The following is a 22,129-nucleotide window of genomic DNA, read 5'->3' on the forward strand; positions in this document are numbered from 1 at the left end:
GTATTATTGATTTCAGACATTTAACATTTAATCCTCTACAGAAGGCTAAACTTCACTTTCGCTTGGCTCTATACTTGCTTTGTTCCTTTATCTCCTCTATGTAACGGAGGTGATAAACCTCCCTACCTGTCTTCGAACACGGATCTCCCACATGAAAGTCCAATATCTTAACCATTACTCCAAAGGGCTATACCTATGGAATGAGGGCAGATACTAGACTTTTGATGCTTCAGGTTGGGGCTGCGACTCTCTCCGCCACATCTACACCAAACCATTTTTTCTACAGTCTCTGTTGGGGTTCAAGTAGTTAAAGTGGAGAGAAACACTCGATATGATGAGTATTACCAACAAACTGTTTGCTTTTGAACATCTCCACTTTAACCACTTGGGGGCGTCAGTGGCTCAGGTGTAGAGCGGCTGGCTACTTGGTTTCAAGTCAAGATGTAGCCAGGTGACTCACCGCAGGGGTGTCGCACCAAATCCTGGGCCCTGGGTACAAGGATTCACTGTGGGGCCCCTGCTGTGTGATGTGAATCGAGTGCCGCGATGTGAGCTTGTAGATCTGCTGTTTTTGAAAATTCGTATATTTTTTCAAATCCTTCTAACTTGTCTATGTCAGTGGTGCTTAAACTTTTTTCATGTGTATTTGGCCACGGACCCCCATCTCAATATTTAGTTCCAGGGAAGGGACCCCCTCAGAAGCAAAATTTGAGTTACAAATGTACAAATGTCTAGGCCTATTCAAAGATTTGCACACATTCTCACGACTTTTCAAAAATAGCAGATCTACAAGCTCGCAGCGCTCGACTCGGTGCCACGCTGTGAGCTTGTATATCTGTTATTTTTCAATAGCTAAAATATAAACTAATTAAGGCCCCTCCACCTTGGGCCCTAGCTAGTAACTCAGTCCCACTCCCCCCCCCCCCCCCCCTCACCGCCTGGGGGTGACGACTTCAAATCTGTACATGTCAAGGGTCTGGCGTAGTGGTTTATATGAAGGACTTTCACACGGGAGACCCGGGTTCGTATTAAGGTGCTGCGAAAGTTTATTTGAGCAAACTCTGCTTTGACTGTATTCCTCATGAACAGTTTGACTCTAAATGGAAAGGATTCTGCTCTCTTCCTCTCCTTGCAGAATAGGGCAGTAGGCTATTTTGTTTCCTTGATATGTATTTTTTTATAGATTAAACTAACTAGGTCTGTCACAGTTACAGTAAATTGTAGAAATAGCTGATAGGCCTAGGCCTAGGTATACGACTACAAGCTTGTAGATATAAATACAAATAAATAAAGTAGCCTAGGCCTATAACATTATGAAATAGCATGTGTTGTTTATTTATCTATAGACTATTTTGCATGCGTTAACTGATTTGTCATAATTACAAAGTCTATAGAAGGCAAACACCAATGCCATTTTAGGCTGTTAATTGCAATTATGTGTATGACAAATAACACAAATTAATCATCAAGCGCAAGGTCTGTGCTGTTATTTATTGTCAGGGATGGAAAGTAGGCTAATTAATTCCTAGGCTGCATTTACTCAAATAAATAATGCACTTAAGTTGAGTTAAATAATCTTTTTGATTGTCAACCTCGTCATCTCCACAATAACTAATGCCTCATTCACACTACAGATATAGGGGAGGGTGGGGCCCGTTGTGCAGTGGGGCCAGTTGATATTCTTCATTTAAACCAATAATATATCATATAAAATACTGCCAATCAGTTTTCTGACATCTTTGGACAGCCCCTTCCGGTTCATGACGATTGCAAATGTGTGCCAAGCTGATTTCATTTCATTTTGGGACCAGCTCTCAAGCAAGCAGGTCTTTTCACCAACAGCTTGTCGGCTAATTTTCGTCTAGCACTTTGAATTCAGTCGTCAAACATTCACAATATACCTCATTTTAATCATCTGTCTGTCCTCTTTTATGTCAACCCTCGGTATCAAAAAGCAATATGTTATTTTAGGTCTTACAGTGAATTTAGTCAAAAGGGGTCCGTTGTGCAGCCCCTGCAAAGGTATACAACCGACCCCACCTGTTATGGTAACAAGCTGCTGCTAATGCTAAATGATTAGCATAGAGGCTAAAGAGACTTCTCTCATCAGCTGGGCAGAGTTTTTGGTGGAATTTGTCTTTTCTCATTTTAATTTGTGTCTAATGCCTGCAAAACACTTTACTGCCACTAGTTAGTCTATAGGCCTATGATATGATCAATTATACTATGCTTATTAGGCTACATGCAGTGTCTCATGTGACATTTCAAATCTCTTAACTATTTATTAAATCATTCTAAGAAAATGAGACAGATAATTAGGCTTTTTGCAAGTATAGGCCTACTTCTTATGAATGGTGAGACGACTGCACAGTGAAGATGGTAAGAGGAAATGAGTTTTGCCTGGAAGTTGCAACAATGGCCTACCTGACTTCATGGTTAAGATTAAGAGTAAAACACAAGTTAAAGAAAACATGTCTCTGACACATACTATGAGTTAAAAAATATAATAAATGGTTAACATAACCGTTTTATTTAATTTAGAATGAGCAGAACAATTGGCCCATACAGGGTCACAATGGACCCCGCCAACGGTGTCCATTGTTCCGGTGCACATATTCTTTTTGAAGAGAAATTGTGGCTTATAGGTTTGAGATTGAATCAAATAAACACCACCAATAGTTGACAGACATCTCAAAGTTATTAACTTTGCATTTTTGTCTCAATTGAGCAAGTATTTGTTTAGTAATAGAGTAAAATGTAAAAAAGGTCACAACAGACCCCGCCCTCCCCTATAGTTGAACGTTTTGCTTGGTAATTCAATGTAATCTCAATGGAAACCAGCTTTAAAGGCTGGGCATGTCGGCTGTCCTTGGAATCCAGCCTTTAAAGCTGGTTTCCATTGAGATTACATTGAATTACCAAGCAAAACGTTCAACTATATATCTGTAGTGTGAATGAGGCATTAGATCTTATGAGGCAAGGACAGGCAAATATATTTACTTTTACTCCACTTTACAGTCGTTTTACAGCTTTGGTGTATAGAGTTACTTTGTAGCTTGATATTATTACAAATAGAGGAGGGAGAGGGTTTTAAACGTTGTGAACTCCTCCTGTAAATAGATAGCACAAGGTAATTGTTTTTCCTTCACTCTTTGGGGGGTAAAATAATTACCCCATGTCAGTGTGAAGCAGCGGCCATGTTTGTTGATGTGTCACCGTAGTGACGTCACAGATACATCATGACAGCGGACACGAGATCACAAGGGCCGGAAACCATTGTCATTCTGCTTTTCAAAATAAGAGCATTGGTTAACGCTCAGGACCTGTGGTTCTCAAAGTGGATTCCAGGGACTCTGTGGGTTCCTTTATGGGGGTCTAAATTGACCCATAAAACTCTGACAGTGTACAAATGGAACCAAATGGGCCCTAACAGGTTCATTTGGTTCCATTTGTACACTGTCAGAGTTGCAGGGAGACCTTGAAATGTGAAAGTTTGAGAAACAATGCTCAAGAGTCGCAGAGGGTTGTCAGTTGAATATTAAAGGAGCTATAGTCAACTTTTTCTTGAAAAACGGATGCTAAAAATGTTTCGAAAATATTTTATTAAAAAATAAGCTTCATATATGTGTTTCTATTCAAAAACGACCACAAAAAGTGTAAAATAATGATAAAATAATAATTTTGGCCATTGTCAGACCGACACTTTGTTTACATTTTAGTCTATAGACTAGAATGTAAACAAAGTGCCGGCCCTACAATGAAAAAGTTGACTATAGCTCCTTTAAGTAGGCTAATATCATTCACTTTATTATGATGACTATGAATATGTATCATTAAGTGGAAGCTTTTCTGAAAAGAAGGGGGATAAGTATATTTGTATATTATATTTTATTCCTGTTGAGTATTATTGATTGATTAATGATTCTTTCTTCTATGTGTAACTTTGTTCTGTGTGACTGAGTAGGCTGGATCAGTTTATTATGAGTGCACATTGTTGTCATATATTATGTCTGGTTGAAGACAGTGTCCTAGCTGCTAGAGAATGTAAACATATAGGCTGGTCTAAGGTGGATAAGCGGGGCACCTGCACCATGTTTACTGAGGAAGGAGTCTCTTCAGACAAAACAGCCTACTGCATCAGGGTTGTCTATAATATGGACGTGTGGTTCAACTTCTCACACTGTGGGTTGGGACCCCCAGGGGGGTCCCCACATGATTTTCATTTCCAGATGACAGTTAAGAAAACCTATGTAAGCCATTACATAAGCCACCATGAGAGGGAGTGGGTTGTTGGTTGATTTACCACTGTTTCAGGGTTGTGGCACGAGGCAAAGATGACAACAACCCACGACCCTCGAATGGTAAATTTCTTTTGAAAATAGCCGATCGACAAGCTCACAACGTCTCAGTTTGTAGATTTGCTACCTTCACAATATTATCCCTTTGGCCTATAGTGGTTACAATGGTGCCGTGACCCGAATCGGGTTTCCCCGTGAGAGGAGGTCAAAAGGGGGGGTGAGTGTAGCAGAGTGACTCACTGCCTCAGCCTGATGGCTTCAAAAGTCTAGTATCTCCCCTGGACCACAGAGATAACCCTTTGGACCAGTGGTTAAGAAGTCAGACTTCCATGTGGGAGACCTGGGTTCAAATCCTGGGTGTTTACACATGTGTCAAAAATACCTACCTACCATACTGGTGTACCAACCAGCACTACAGTCAACACAACCCCACTGCACGCAATGGGAGAAGCCAATCAGACCGCCAGTCGATGGGAAATCTTCATTAAAAAAAGAAGGGAAATCTTCATTAAAAAAAGAATTTTAATGAAGATTTTTAATTGAGCTCAAATATGTATATGCGATTAATCAGACAGATAACAGATAAAAATATCTCGTTCTCCAGATATCTTGAAGTGGATGGTAGATACAGATAAAAAATATAGGCTATAGGCCGATATCTGTCACAGATAAAAAAATATATCTGTGACAGATATATTTGTATCTGTATCTACCATCCACTGCAATGGAAACATATCTGGAAGATTTTTTTTTATCTGTTATCTGGCCCAGTGGGAATGGGCCTTTATATATCCCATATGTTGTATCTAAAACTCGGTTTTATTCTGAAATCCGGCTTAGCGGAAGTGCAGTGTGCTTACGCAGCGCGTGTTGTCGTGTCAGGTGTGAACGCTCCAAAACACAACATATCTGATCATCACCAGAGTGTCAGTCAGACAGAACACTGTATGGTAACTACAGTCTGTGGTTTAACACAACATCTCCTTCTCTATCTATCTATCTACCATATCTACTGACATGGAGCTGCCGAGCACGGTGAGTCAACAACACGTTTAACACCCTTCTGTTTGTTTATGTCACACACATACACACATGATAACAATATCACCACACAGCTGATGTTAGCAGACAAGCTAAAGAAGCCACAACAATGCTAACACTACAGCTGTAGAGCTACAGCTAACGTCACTAGTAGGTTACACTTGTCGTGCTGCGTGCCTGTGTGCGTGTGTGTGTGTGCGTGTGTGTGTGTGTGTGTGTGTTTGTGTTGTCGTTAAAAGGACATTATTTATCGCAATGTGATAATGTTGTGCATGGGATTGTGACACTATTGTATTTGTATAGTGAGCATAATGATGCTGTAGCTGCAGCTTCATGCTATAGCTAAAGTGACAGCTTTATGACAGGGTTTCTCAAACTGTCACATTTCAAGGTCTCCCCCTTAACTCTGACAGTGTACAAATGGACCCTCACGGGTCCATTTGGTTCCATTTGTACACTGTCAGAGTTACAGACTTGTATGGGTCAATTTAGACCCCCTTAAAGGAACCCACAGAGCCCCTGGAATCCACTTTGAGAACCATCCACTTTATGACATGCACATTTATGCCAGTGTGATAATAGTGTATGTTTAAGGGACAGTGACACACTATTATAGTGAGCATATAATGCTAGCAACATGCTATAGCTAAAGTGACAGCTTTATGTTTATGACATGCATATAGATAGATAGATGCACCTGACACAGCTCTTTATTTGTGATGATGATGATGAACAGGTCATTTCAACTTCAAATGGGCAAATTTTAAATGAGGATGGAGTGGCTAAATGTGTGTTTTGTATTGTAATTATTCAATTACTCAAAAAGTAACTGGTAACTGAAAGCAGTCAGTCAGACTAATAGCCTACGTGACAAGTGTTTCACATTATAGGCTATTATAACAGTTGCTGTTGTCACATTCAAGTCTTTAGCTGACAATGTTTCTCAACCGCTGTGCCACAGACCTTTGGTGTGCCCTTTGAGAAGCTTTGGTGTTCCCTTTGAGATGCTTTGGTGTGCCCTTTGAAATTTGACAGTGAAGTCACAATTTAAGGACTTTTAAAACCCTGTGTCCTGGGATCTTTTGGCTATGAACAGTGTGCCCTGAGATCTTTTGGCTATGAACAGTGTGCCCTGAGATCTTTTGGCTATGAACAGTGTGCCCTGAGATCTTTTGGCTATGAACAGTGTGACCTGAGATCTTTTGGCTATGAACAGTGTGTCCTGGGATCTTTTGGCTATGAACAGTGTGACCTGGGATCTTTTGGCTATGAACAGTGTGCCCTGAGATCTTTTGGCTATGAACAGTGTGCCCTGAGATCTTTTGGCTATGAACAGTGTGCCCTGAGATCTTTTGGCTATGAACAGTGTGACCTGAGATCTTTTGGCTATGAACAGTGTGCCCTGAGATCTTTTGGCTATGAACAGTGTGACCTGGGATCTTTTGGCTATGAACAGTGTGCCCTGAGATCTTTTGGCTATGAACAGTGTGCCCTGAGATCTTTTGGCTATGAACAGTGTGACCTGGGATCTTGTGGCTATGAACAGTGTGCCCTGAGATCTTTTGGCTATGAACAGTGTGCCCTGGGATCTTGTGGCTATGAACAGTGTGACCTGGGATCTTTTGGCTATGAACAGTGTACCCTGGGATCTTTTGGCTATGAACAGTGTACCCTGGGATCTTTTGGCTATGAACAGTGTGCCCTGAGATCTTTTGGCTATGAACAGTGTACCCTGGGATCTTTTGGCTATGAACAGTGTGCCCTGAGATCTTTTGGCTATGAACAGTGTGCCCTGAGATCTTGTGGCTATGAACAGTGTGACCTGGGATCTTTTGGCTATGAACAGTGTACCCTGGGATCTTTTGGCTATGAACAGTGTACCCTGGGATCTTTTGGCTATGAACAGTGTGCCCTGAGATCTTTTGGCTATGAACAGTGTACCCTGGGATCTTTTGGCTATGAACAGTGTGCCCTGAGATCTTTTGGCTATGAACAGTGTGCCCTGAGATCTTTTGGCTATGAACAGTGTGACCTGGGATCTTGTGGCTATGAACAGTGTGCCCTGAGATCTTTTGGCTATGAACAGTGTGCCCTGGGATCTTGTGGCTATGAACAGTGTGCCCTGAGATCTTTTGGCTATGAACAGTGTGCCCTAGGATCTTTTGGCTATGAACAGTGTGCCCTGGGATCTTTTGGCTATGAACAGTGTACCCTGGGATCTTGTGGCTATGAACAGTGTGACCTGGGATCTTGTGGCTATGAACAGTGTACCCTGGGATCTTGTGGCTATGAACAGTGTGACCTGGGATCTTGTGGCTATGAACAGTGTACCCTGGGATCTTTTGGCTATGAACAGTGTGTCCTGGGATCTTTTGGCTATGAACAGTGTACCCTGGGATCTTTTGGCTATGAACAGTGTGTCCTGGGATCTTTTGGCTATGAACAGTGTGCCCTGGGATCTTGTGGCTATGAACAGTGTGACCTGGGATCTTGTGGCTATGAACAGTGTACCCTGGGATCTTGTGGCTATGAACAGTGTGACCTGGGATCTTGTGGCTATGAACAGTGTACCCTGGGATCTTTTGGCTATGAACAGTGTACCCTGGGATCTTTTGGCTATGAACAGTGTACCCTGGGATCTTTTGGCTATGAACAGTGTACCCTGGGATCTTTTGGCTATGAACAGTGTGCCCTGAGATCTTTTGGCTATGAACAGTGTGCCCTGGGATCTTGTGGCTATGAACAGTGTGCCCTAGGATCTTTTGGCTATGAACAGTGTACCCTGGGATCTTGTGGCTATGAACAGTGTGTCCTGGGATCTTGTGGCTATGAACAGTGTGCCCTAGGATCTTGTGGCTATGAACAGTGTGCCCTAGGATCTTTTGGCTATGAACAGTGTGCCCTAGGATCTTGTGGCTATGAACAGTGTACCCTGGGATCTTGTGGCTATGAACAGTGTACCCTAGGATCTTTTGGCTATGAACAGTGTGACCTGGGATCTTTTGGCTATGAACAGTGTACCCTGGGATCTTTTGGCTATGAACAGTGTACCCTGGGATCTTGTGGCTATGAACAGTGTACCCTAGGATCTTTTGGCTATGAACAGTGTGCCCTAGGATCTTGTGGCTATGAACAGTGTGCCCTAGGATCTTGTGGCTATGAACAGTGTACCCTAGGATCTTTTGGCTATGAACAGTGTACCCTGGGATCTTGTGGCTATGAACAGTGTGCCCTAGGATCTTTTGGCTATGAACAGTGTGCCCTAGGATCTTGTGGCTATGAACAGTGTACCCTGGGATCTTGTGGCTATGAACAGTGTACCCTAGGATCTTTTGGCTATGAACAGTGTGACCTGGGATCTTTTGGCTATGAACAGTGTACCCTGGGATCTTTTGGCTATGAACAGTGTACCCTGGGATCTTGTGGCTATGAACAGTGTACCCTAGGATCTTTTGGCTATGAACAGTGTACCCTGGGATCTTGTGGCTATGAACAGTGTGTCCTGGGATCTTGTGGCTATGAACAGTGTGCCCTAGGATCTTGTGGCTATGAACAGTGTGTCCTGGGATCTTGTGGCTATGAACAGTGTGCCCTAGGATCTTGTGGCTATGAACAGTGTGCCCTAGGATCTTTTGGCTATGAACAGTGTGCCCTAGGATCTTGTGGCTATGAACAGTGTACCCTGGGATCTTGTGGCTATGAACAGTGTACCCTAGGATCTTTTGGCTATGAACAGTGTGACCTGGGATCTTTTGGCTATGAACAGTGTACCCTGGGATCTTTTGGCTATGAACAGTGTGACCTGGGATCTTTTGGCTATGAACAGTGTACCCTGGGATCTTGTGGCTATGAACAGTGTACCCTGGGATCTTGTGGCTATGAACAGTGTACCCTGAGATCTTGTGGCTATGAACAGTGTACCCTGGGATCTTGTGGCTATGAACAGTGTGCCCTGGGATCTTGTGGCTATGAACAGTGTACCCTGGGATCTTGTGGCTATGAACAGTGTACCCTGGGATCTTGTGGCTATGAACAGTGTACCCTGAGATCTTGTGGCTATGAACAGTGTGCACTGGGATCTTTTGGCTATGAACAGTGTACCCTGGGATCTTGTGGCTATGAACAGTGTACCCTGGGATCTTTTGGCTATGAACAGTGTACCCTGGGATCTTTTGGCTATGAACAGTGTACCCTGGGATCTTTTGGCTATGAACAGTGTACCCTGGGATCTTGTGGCTATGAACAGTGTACCCTGGGATCTTGTGGCTATGAACAGTGTACCCTGGGATCTTGTGGCTATGAACAGTGTACCCTGGGATCTTTTGGCTATGAACAGTGTACCCTGGGATCTTGTGGCTATGAACAGTGTGCCCTGGGATCTTGTGGCTATGAACAGTGTGCCCTGGGATCTTGTGGCTATGAACAGTGTGCCCTGGGATCTTTTGGCTATGAACAGTGTACCCTGGGATCTTTTGGCTATGAACAGTGTGCCCTGAGATCTTGTGGCTATGAACAGTGTGACCTGGGATCTTTTGGCTATGAACAGTGTACCCTGGGATCTTTTGGCTATGAACAGTGTACCCTGGGATCTTTTGGCTATGAACAGTGTGCCCTGAGATCTTTTGGCTATGAACAGTGTACCCTGGGATCTTTTGGCTATGAACAGTGTGCCCTGAGATCTTTTGGCTATGAACAGTGTGCCCTGAGATCTTTTGGCTATGAACAGTGTGACCTGGGATCTTGTGGCTATGAACAGTGTGCCCTGAGATCTTTTGGCTATGAACAGTGTGCCCTGGGATCTTGTGGCTATGAACAGTGTGCCCTGAGATCTTTTGGCTATGAACAGTGTACCCTGGGATCTTGTGGCTATGAACAGTGTGTCCTGGGATCTTGTGGCTATGAACAGTGTACCCTGGGATCTTTTGGCTATGAACAGTGTACCCTGGGATCTTTTGGCTATGAACAGTGTGCCCTGGGATCTTGTGGCTATGAACAGTGTGCCCTAGGATCTTTTGGCTATGAACAGTGTACCCTGGGATCTTGTGGCTATGAACAGTGTGTCCTGGGATCTTGTGGCTATGAACAGTGTGCCCTAGGATCTTGTGGCTATGAACAGTGTGTCCTGGGATCTTGTGGCTATGAACAGTGTGCCCTAGGATCTTGTGGCTATGAACAGTGTGCCCTAGGATCTTTTGGCTATGAACAGTGTGCCCTAGGATCTTGTGGCTATGAACAGTGTACCCTGGGATCTTGTGGCTATGAACAGTGTACCCTAGGATCTTTTGGCTATGAACAGTGTGACCTGGGATCTTTTGGCTATGAACAGTGTACCCTGGGATCTTTTGGCTATGAACAGTGTACCCTGGGATCTTGTGGCTATGAACAGTGTACCCTAGGATCTTTTGGCTATGAACAGTGTGCCCTAGGATCTTGTGGCTATGAACAGTGTGCCCTAGGATCTTGTGGCTATGAACAGTGTACCCTAGGATCTTTTGGCTATGAACAGTGTACCCTGGGATCTTGTGGCTATGAACAGTGTGCCCTAGGATCTTTTGGCTATGAACAGTGTGCCCTAGGATCTTGTGGCTATGAACAGTGTACCCTGGGATCTTGTGGCTATGAACAGTGTACCCTAGGATCTTTTGGCTATGAACAGTGTGACCTGGGATCTTTTGGCTATGAACAGTGTACCCTGGGATCTTTTGGCTATGAACAGTGTACCCTGGGATCTTGTGGCTATGAACAGTGTACCCTAGGATCTTTTGGCTATGAACAGTGTACCCTGGGATCTTGTGGCTATGAACAGTGTGTCCTGGGATCTTGTGGCTATGAACAGTGTGCCCTAGGATCTTGTGGCTATGAACAGTGTGTCCTGGGATCTTGTGGCTATGAACAGTGTGCCCTAGGATCTTGTGGCTATGAACAGTGTGCCCTAGGATCTTTTGGCTATGAACAGTGTGCCCTAGGATCTTGTGGCTATGAACAGTGTACCCTGGGATCTTGTGGCTATGAACAGTGTACCCTAGGATCTTTTGGCTATGAACAGTGTGACCTGGGATCTTTTGGCTATGAACAGTGTACCCTGGGATCTTGTGGCTATGAACAGTGTACCCTGGGATCTTGTGGCTATGAACAGTGTACCCTGAGATCTTGTGGCTATGAACAGTGTACCCTGGGATCTTGTGGCTATGAACAGTGTGCCCTGGGATCTTGTGGCTATGAACAGTGTACCCTGGGATCTTGTGGCTATGAACAGTGTACCCTGGGATCTTGTGGCTATGAACAGTGTACCCTGAGATCTTGTGGCTATGAACAGTGTGCACTGGGATCTTTTGGCTATGAACAGTGTACCCTGGGATCTTGTGGCTATGAACAGTGTACCCTGGGATCTTTTGGCTATGAACAGTGTACCCTGGGATCTTTTGGCTATGAACAGTGTACCCTGGGATCTTGTGGCTATGAACAGTGTGCCCTGGGATCTTGTGGCTATGAACAGTGTGCCCTGGGATCTTTTGGCTATGAACAGTGTACCCTGGGATCTTGTGGCTATGAACAGTGTGCCCTGGGATCTTGTGGCTATGAACAGTGTGCCCTGGGATCTTGTGGCTATGAACAGTGTGCCCTGGGATCTTTTGGCTATGAACAGTGTACCCTGGGATCTTTTGGCTATGAACAGTGTGCCCTGAGATCTTGTGGCTATGAACAGTGTGACCTGGGATCTTTTGGCTATGAACAGTGTGCCCTGAGATCTTTTGGCTATGAACAGTGTACCCTGGGATCTTTTGGCTATGAACAGTGTGCCCTGAGATCTTTTGGCTATGAACAGTGTACCCTGGGATCTTTTGGCTATGAACAGTGTGCCCTGAGATCTTTTGGCTATGAACAGTGTGCCCTGAGATCTTTTGGCTATGAACAGTGTGACCTGGGATCTTGTGGCTATGAACAGTGTGCCCTGAGATCTTTTGGCTATGAACAGTGTGCCCTGGGATCTTGTGGCTATGAACAGTGTGCCCTGGGATCTTGTGGCTATGAACAGTGTGCCCTGAGATCTTTTGGCTATGAACAGTGTACCCTGGGATCTTGTGGCTATGAACAGTGTGTCCTGGGATCTTGTGGCTATGAACAGTGTACCCTGGGATCTTTTGGCTATGAACAGTGTACCCTGGCAGAAAAAAGTTTGGGAAACACTGTGTAACCTGTAGCTGCAACTCTGAGTGTACAAATGGAACCAAATGGACCGAGCTTTCTTGTGGTTTAAATCCTATTAGTATAGCCCTTGTATCTAAACTGTACTGTGTTTTTCCTATGTGAACTTCTAATTATGATGAAGTATTCATTCAATCAAACCTGTAAGGGTCCATTTCTAAGGGTGTAAGGGTCCATTTGGAACCACCTCAAGGAACCCCAGGGGGTCCCTGGACCCCACTTTGAGAACCTAGGTCTAGGGCTGTCACGATTATGGCATTTTACATGACGATTAATTTTCTCTCAAATAATTGCGATTAACGATTTAATTGTGTTTTTGTCGTTGACAATTACATTTCTGTTTGGCTTTTAGGCTTTGAAGTTGCACATGGTAGATATGACACATAAACCTAAATATACAAATAAATTACTGACATATTTGACAACTTTATACTTAAAAAAGAACATTCATCGCGAGTCGACGCGTTGTGAGCTTGTAGATCTGCTATTTCCACAATTGTTTACATGGAAACGATTATGACGATTATGAAAAATAATCACGATTATGTCAAATAATCACGATTAGACGATTATGTAATAATTGTGACAGCCCTACCACTGTCCTAGATTTGTCTTGATTTCACACTGGTATGGAGACGGTACTCTGTGTATCCAATATGCAAGTTATGGGTGTCTCAAAGTAAGTATCGGTATGGGGAAGGAGGAAATGGTACATGGATACATCTCTGGTTACATTTGTTTCATGTTGTTTTATGGTTACATAACAATGTGTCATAAAATTGACACAGTAACCTGACTTTGTAAGCACTGTAGCCCAGGGGTATCAAGCTTTAGCCGAGAGGGAGAGGGAGAGTGATGAAGCAGGGACCCCCCTCTAATGCATACATTTGTCTTGCACATTTAAAAAATGTCATACATTTTATAGATAGATTCATAGACTTGTTTGACGACACTACCCTTGTGTAGCGTTGTGTTGGATTCATGTTAATGTGTATTTTCAGACAGTCAAACCACTTAAACCCTCAATACTTAGAAAGCATGTACATAACTTAGTCTGCTCTTTTCAACCGCTATTTGCAAAACCCTTCTGCCTGAAAATAGCCGATCTACAAGCTTACAACGTTGTGGGAAAAGATTTGGCTCGGAGGAGGACCTCCTGTTGAAGACCTAGGTAGCATATTTGTTCTGGCTGTGTACTGCTAGGGAAGACTATGAGTTGGCCTATATCTAGCCCCATAAAGAACCTCACCCGTCGCTGCATACTGTTGTGCTCCGAGATGAGGTCCTAAAAAGATGGCGCAGCGATCGCTGGACTGCCTCCGCCTCAAAGTTGGAAAACACACAAAACAAAACTTTATCCAAAAAGTAAAGGTAGTTCCGAGCTCCCAGACTGTGATGACCTAACCTCGGTACATAAAACATGAACTGCAGTGTTAGGAAACCGGTTTAAATCGCTTATTTAGTCTCATTAAATTCAGAAAAGCCCCCGGCGGCAGGTGCAAGTACTGCATCTTTCCCATTGTAGCAGATACAGGCAACTGCCACCGGGGGAGTTCCAGTTGAATGGGAAAACATTACAAAACTAGCGATTTAAGGGGTTGTTTCATGCCGTAGTTCATGTTTTATGTACCGAGGTTAGGTCATCAGAGTCTGGGAGCTCGGAACTACCTTTACTTTTTGGATAAAATTTTGTTTCATGTGTTTTCCAACTTTGATTTGGAGGCAGTCCAGCGATCGCTGCGCCATCTTTTTAGGACCTCATCTCGGAGCACAACAGCATGCAGCGACGGGTGAGGTTCTTTATGGGGCTAGCCTATATTGTTAGGGAGAAATTCCATGATCTAATGACTCTGTTGGCTTAATTGACTCACAGCACAAACTATGCTTGAAGGCTGCTTGGTTGATCCTTTCAAGTGAACAGAATGTGTTTTTGAACGGTGATAAGCGCTCCTACTGTACGTCTGGCTTTGTGTGTTGGTCCCTATGTCGTTTCTGTTGGATGTGCGTGTGAGACAAGAAGTTTGAACCATCAGGGGTTGACACTAAGGTCTCATAGGCACTTGTCCATCGGGCAAGTACAGGTCATGTTCTACTTGCCCAAAGGTCAAGCCCACTTGCCCGAAAAGTAAATTGTCCAATATAAAATGATAGGTAAGATTTGAATTACCGCTCAATTTAACACTTTTTTTTTTACTTTGAGGCTGTGCGATAAAAAATGTCATACCTCAATACCTCCAAATCCAAATACCTACATAGCTATGATTTAATATGGCTATGGTTTCACAATTGTTACATTCCACAGATCAGAAGACAGAGCGTGCTGGCCACGTTCTGGTGTCAGTGTTGTGTTTATAGACAGTTGCGTCTCCTCTCAAATGAGCACTTGCCCGGTCGGGCAACCTGAAAGCAAACTTCACCTGCCCGAAAGTTTTATTTACCTGCCGGGGGCAGGTGGGCAAGCCTTAGTGTCCATGCCTGACCATCATATCATGTTGTTTAGACAGATGCCAGGTTATTTAGTTTACCTGGTATATCCTATACAGCATTTTGCATAAATTCAATATACATACATATTATTTATATTTTGATATGTTTGACTTTAGACTGACACTATGTCCTTGGCTTACCCGTGAGACTAGATTACTGAGGCACCACACTGTCTCTCTGCATTGGATGTACGTGTTTACATATGGCTTACTGTAAATCGCTCTGGATTAACTCAACCTCTGCCAAAAAATACCCCTTCCCTGCCATGCCCGAGGAACCCGAAGATTTAATAAGCTTTAATAAAAAAAAATGTTTTTATCGAAGCGGAACTAAAATAGGCCGGAACTACCGGTAATGCTCCGTGATAGGTTTCTACACGGACACATTATTGAGCGGACCAGTTAACATTGAGACCGTAAACCGGAAGCGGCTGTCCGTCCTCTATCCTCTATTCGTTGGCTTTCTGTGTAAACACGGCAGCTTACAGACGGAGAACTTATTGATCAATTGAAAACAAATAAAAGGATTTGAGAAGCTGATGGAATACGTGAACACACGATGCATAGCAGTGTCCGATCACGCACGATGGGAACTGGATTAGCGGCCGCTTTAACAGGTAGGAGAAGCCAGCAGTGAAAGACATAGAAAAAACTTCGGGCTCCTCGGCCGTAAACTACGAATGAGTTAAGAGTGTCTGCCAAACGCCTAACTTTTAATTTGTAAATTAGGGTTTTCCACAATTATGACTTATTACTTGATGATAAATTGTCACCCTAAAAATTGTGGTTAATGATTTCTGTCGTTGGAAAATTATGATTGAAAAGAAAAGAAAATGTGCTATGTAAGGTGCACAGGGCATATATGAAAATTCAAATACAAATGTGTCACATCATGCCACACTTTGAGCTTGTAGATATGCGATTTCCTCTATTATTGAACATGTTGGACAATACATGAACATTTTTCAACATAGAAATGATGACGACAGTTATGCAAATAAATATTTGCAATCGTGTCAAATAATTGCTATTGGGCGATAATGTGATAATAGCGGTGGGACTAATTCCAGTACAGTCTGTCAGAAGTCAAGAGGGCCTTGAATCTGATGATGCAATAATGATTTAGCTGTAATGCTGCTGACACAGCACTTTCCTGCTCAAGGAAATGGACTTTTATATTGTAATGGTTTACTGTAGTTGGTTGTGTAGGCTCAAGACTAGTGCTGCCAGTTAACCCATTTAGGCCTGAACACATCATGACGCAATATTTTATGCTTTAAATATAAAAAATAGCAGATATACAAGCTCACAGCGCGGCACTGAGTGCCGCGCTGCGAGCTTGTAGATCTGCTATTTTTGAAAAATCGTGAAAATTAGAATTTTGACCCGATTCTATAAGTGTCTTTTGTTTTGAATCCTTCTAAGGTTTTTTGAAAAACCCTATGTTTCTATGTCAGCAATCTGGCCACCCATCGTCAAAAAAAAGGTCCTTTTCACTTAAATGGAGCTCAGTTAGTCTGTTCTTGAGAGACTACTATGTCAGTGGTTCTCAAACCTTTTCATGTGAAGGACCCCCAAAATGATATTTATTTGGCCACGGACCCCCATTTCAAAATATCTAGTTCCAGGGACCACCCAGAAGCAAAATTTGAGTTACAAACATTCGCTTTGAAAATACACACATTCAAAGATTTGCACACATTTTCACAACTTTTTCCAAAAATAGCAGATCTACAAGCTCGCAGCGCGGCACTCGGTGATCCCGACGACATTTGCCACATGTCATTCCCCATCTCTCTCCCCATTTCCTGTCAGTCTACTGTCCTGTCAAATAAAGGCATAAAAAGCCCCAAAACAAATCTTAAAAAAAGAAAAAGAAAATAAAAATCCATTATCCTGGAGCGGAAACATTTGCCAAAAAATAGCAGATCTACAAGCTCACAGGCGTTGTGAGCTTGTAGATCAGCTATTTTTTGGCAGAGACATTTGATAGAGTGAAAAAGTTAAACTGTGTCTGTAATGACATCAATCAATCATGTCCCTCCATACCAGCATTCTGAATGATTAATGGGGAAGTAAACGGAGGCATGACTCAATACGAAGGGTTAAATGAGGAAGAAATTGAAATATGCGTTGAAAAAAAAGAAAAAAAAAAACTATTTGAGAAATATATCTTGTGAAATGCAAAAATGTGAAATGGGGGCATGACTCAGTTAAATGAGGAAGAAAATGAAAATATGCGTTAAAAAAACAAATGATTGAGAAATATATCTTGTGAAATGCAAGACAGCTTTTCTTATCCCCCCCCCAAAAAAGCTTCCAGTTAAACATGTCTTGAGAAGATGGTGTTACACAGTTAGAAGAACTGTATCCCAATTGTTGCCAATTTTTCTTCAACATGTCTTCGGTTGAATGTGATAGGTGATATATGGGCCAGCACAGAAGGAATCACTTTCAATATTGAAATAAATAACAGATCAGGTTCAGAGAGAACATTGAGAGGGGGAAAAACATGATTTTCTTTTGCTGGATTATGTTTGTCGTGTTGTGGCACAACTTTGGAAAACAAGATGCATACCGGTAGGCTACTACTATTACCTCAGTAGGTCAAGTTCAAACAATCCCCTATAATGTTGTTTGGCACCCATCCTAACCTGGAAAGCATCTGTGTCATGTTAGCATATTGCGTTGGCGATAGCAGAGCTACAAGCTCACAGTGCCTCACTTCGTGCCATGCTGCGAGCTTGCACATCTGCATGCATGGCTTGACAAGGCTTACTTTACAATGCCTGATTGTGGTCGTTTCGTGATTAATATAAATGTGTTTTTAACATTACATTCAAGCACTTTTAAGACTTTGAACTCTTAACGTTATCCAGGCCAGCCAAAGGAAGGTTCAAGTGTCGATTGAAAACGGCTTCTCAAGTTGTGTGTTGTTTGTCCCTGCGTTGATTGTGTAATCTGGATTTATAGTGCTCTGGTCAAAGTATACGAACGCACGCATGCACGCATATACACACAACCCAGTCCTCCTTGGCTGGCAAACCACAACCTCCACCCCTGATTTCTCACATGCCCCTCTTCTAGCTCTTCCTTTTGCAGTGTGTATAATACATGCCTTTATCTCCCGATTAGGGAGTCTTACTGGTAGAAGAACTATGTAATAGCCTTTTGTCTTACGAGTGTCACACACACACAAGCTGAGGTTTTCTCTGAATGGACCAGAGATAGGTATACAGGTAGTGAGTATCAGAGTGCCTGGGGGTGTGTGCGTGTGTGTGTGTGTGTGTGTGTGTGTGTGTGTGTGTGTGTGTGTGTGTGTGTGTGTGTGTGTGTGTGTGTGCGTGTGCGTGTGCGTGTGTGTGTATGTGTGTCTGCCCTCTCTAACACACACCCACCAAGACTGACTTTCACTAAAGACAACACAGCAGCGCAACTAGAATTTCATCACATTTGCATCCATGTCATACGGCACCGCACCCTCTATTGTGTGTGTGTGTGTGTGTGTGTGTGTGAGCGAGAGTGAAGGATTTGACCTTTGTCGCTGTGTCTAGCTGTTAAAAGGACCGTCACTCTTCTCACATTACATAATCACCCCCCCGACGCAAGGCATTTGAGATCGTCACGATTATCTTTGCGTAAATCGTCGTAATCTTTTCCGTTGTCATCTGTATCTGTGGAAGAATCTTCATTCATAAAGTTTAAACGTTTACAAAAACAGAAATGGTGGATCATGGCGCGCTGTGAGCTTTGTAGATAGCTCACTGATTTTCTTTTTTTTACAAAGCCTAAACCCCCCCTCAATCTTGTGTATCATTATTTTGTGCTTTAACTATTGAAAAATAGCAGATATACAAGCTCACAGCGCGGCACCAAGTACCGTGCTGCGAGCTTGTAGATCTGCTATTTTTGAAAAATCTTGAAAATTAGAATTTTGACCCGATTCTATAAGTGTTTTTTGAATCCTTCTAAGGTTTTTTGAAAAACCTGTGTTTCTATGTCAGCAATCTGGCCAGCCATCGTCAAAGAAAAGGTCCTTTTCACTTAACTGGGGCTCAGTTAGTCTGTTCTTGAGAGACTACTATGTCAGTGGTTCTCAAACCTTTTCATGTGAAGGACCCCCAAAATGATATTTATTTGGCCACGGACCCGCATCTCAAAATATCTAGTTCCAGGGACCACCCAGAAGCAAAATTTGAGTTACAAATGTTCGCTTTGAAAATACATAATAGTCAAAGATTTGCACACATTTTCACAACCTTTTCAAAAATAGCAGATCTACAAGCTTGCAGCGCGGCACTCGGTGCCGCGCTGTGAGCTTGTATATCTGCTATTTTTCACTGGTTAAAGCATTCAATAATTCTAGGCCTAAATGGGTTACAATCAAATAAAATATAATACACCGCTTCCTTCGCCCCTGTTGTTTCACAGTCTGTGGTCAGTACTCAGCTCACACACATACGGGGCAGCAGTGGCTCAGGGGTAGAGTGGCCGGATGGGAACCACGAGCTTCCCAGTTCGATCCCGGGCTCCCCCCAGAGTTGGTGCGTGTGGAAGTGTCCTTGAGCAAGACTCTGAGCCCCTAATGGTTTGAATGTGTGTGTGAATGGGTGAATGTAATGCACATTCAATCTATCTAAAGCTCTTTGGATAAATATAAATGCACCATTTACCACATACAGTTGTCTGTCGATTATGATCAGTGTTTTTGTAGTTGACAATTACATTTCTGTTTGGCTTGTAGGCTTTGAAGACAAATTTCTCCCCATAGCACATTGTAGGTATGACACATAACCTAAATATACAAAGAAATGACTGACATATTTGACAACTTTATTCTTTAAGAAGAACATTGATAGTGGAAATAGACGATCTACAAGCTCACAGACACACATCATGTCGTGTTGTGAGCTTGTAGATTTGCTATTTCCAGTATTTCTGAAAATGTTTGAAAATATATGAAATTGTTGACATGGAAACAAACGATTATGACGATTATGACAAAATAATTGTGATTAGACAATGATGTACAGTAATAATTGTGACAGGCCTATGTACAGTATACAGTACAACACAGAGGACTGTAGATGTACAGTAGGTCTGCTTCTATAAAGGTCAGAGCAGTGCTAGCTGTGCTGCCCAGGATAATTAATGACAACCAGTCATGTGTTTTATCCATCAAACTAAAGCAACCATTCCATCTCTGCTCTTCTGACTCACTGACTGTTTGTCCCGTATACACACACATACGCACGCACGCACGCACGCACGCACGCACGCACGCACGCACGCACGCACGCACGCACGCACGCACGCACGCACGCACAGACACACACACACACACACACACACACACACACACACACACACACACACACACACACACACACACACACACACACACACACACACACACACACACACATAGGGCTGTCACAATTATTACATAATCGTCTAATCGTGATTATTTGACATTATCGCAATTATTTTGTCATAATCGTCATAATCGTGAATGTTGAAAAAATTCTGAAATAGTGGAAATAGCAGATCTACAAGCTCACAACGCGTCGCGACGCGTTGTGAGCTTGTAGATCGGCTATTTCCACTATCAAAGTTATTTTTTAAGTAGTAAGTTGTCAAATATGTCAGTAATTTCTTTGTATATTTAGGTTATGTGTCATATCTACCATGTACAACTTCAAAGCCTAAAAGCCAAACAGAAATGTAATTATCAACGACAAAAACACAATTAAATCGTTAATCACCAATTATTTGAGTGACAATTAATCGTCATGTAAAATGTCATATCGTGACAGCCCCACACACACACCCACACACACACACACACACACACACACACACACACACACACACACACACACACACACACACACACACACGCACACACACGCACAGTGGTAATGTAACTCTGAGAGTCGGTGTAGAAATGGAATCATGAATGAATAACAGATGTTGTACTGCGTAGAGGTCTAGAGAGGACGTGGGTAAGTGGAAGTCTGTAACAGCTGAGCTGCTTGTTTCCGTCTGCAAACATTGGCACGTTCATATCCTCCAGGATCTCACACATCTCTGTTTTTGTGAGATTATTGTCACTCAATAAATATGTGTGCAGCAGTAGTAGTTACTGTAAAAAAAGAAAAAAAATCACACCCAATGTGAAGTGAGCGGTGGTCGTGCTTGCATAACATCTTCAGACTAGGATTTGAGTCTAGGATGTACAGGCTATGCTACACACACACGTTTTGCTATGGCAAAACGCTGAGGAAAAAGGCTACAGACATACGACATATGACATCACTAGAAAAACATGATGCTACGCACACACATTTTACTATAGCAAAACGCTGAGGAAAAAGGCTACGGACACACACACAGCCACTTATAGGAGCGGTTTGCACCGCTCAAAAATCACAATGAAAGCAGGGGTAAAAAGCTTTGGAAATAAGTCTAAAGAGTCTAAAGAAATGAGTCTAAAGTCCACTATCAATACTGATCTAAATGTTTTCAGCACGTTTAGTTTTAGTCAGACTCAGAGCCTATCTATACTATAATTTTGCGAATGTCTGAGTGAGTGTCTGTCTGTCTGTCACAGCGTTTCTCCTCAGTGGCTGGAGCAATTGATCTGAAATCGCATCACCATTAGCATATGAACACACCTGACATAACTGTGAAACCCATTTGTCACTTTCACAAATCGTATGCTGTATATTAGCATTTTTATGGTGTATCTACTATCTATTCTGCATCTAGCATGAGGCACATCTATTCTGCATCTAGCTTGAGGCAAAATGTTTAACCAGCTCTGTGTGTGTGTGTGTGTGTGTGTGTGTGTGTGTGTGTGTGTGTGTGTGTGTGCGCAGGCAGGCGGGTGTGTGTGCGGGCGGGTGGGCGGGCGGGCTGGGGGGGGGGGACAGTATCTCTGTAGCCATTAAACGAAACAGGTTTCTTACATTGATGCTCCTACATCATGCAAGCACCAGTTAAAGTTACTTTCCATCCCTCATATACTGTGTGCACAGTGCACATCCCATAACCCACACACTGCACATCATTTTGGAGCTCATATCTTTGAACGGG

General features: G+C 42.9%; 1 protein-coding gene across 1 annotated transcript in view; it reads left to right on the forward strand.

Moving 5' to 3' along the window:
- The first annotated feature begins 5,224 nt into the window (after positions 1-5,224).
- Positions 5,225-22,129, forward strand: part of ccdc186 (coiled-coil domain-containing protein 186) — a 96,204-nt gene continuing 79,299 nt past the window's right edge. Inside the window, exon 1 of the mRNA XM_080748059.1 lies at positions 5,225-5,333. The gene's annotated coding sequence lies outside the window, so the exon portion shown is untranslated. The remainder of the gene's footprint in view (positions 5,334-22,129) is intronic.

This window comes from Nannobrachium achirus (genome assembly GCF_963921795.1).
Source record: "Nannobrachium achirus genome assembly, chromosome: 18".
Taxonomy (NCBI): Eukaryota; Metazoa; Chordata; class Actinopteri; order Myctophiformes; family Myctophidae; genus Nannobrachium; species Nannobrachium achirus.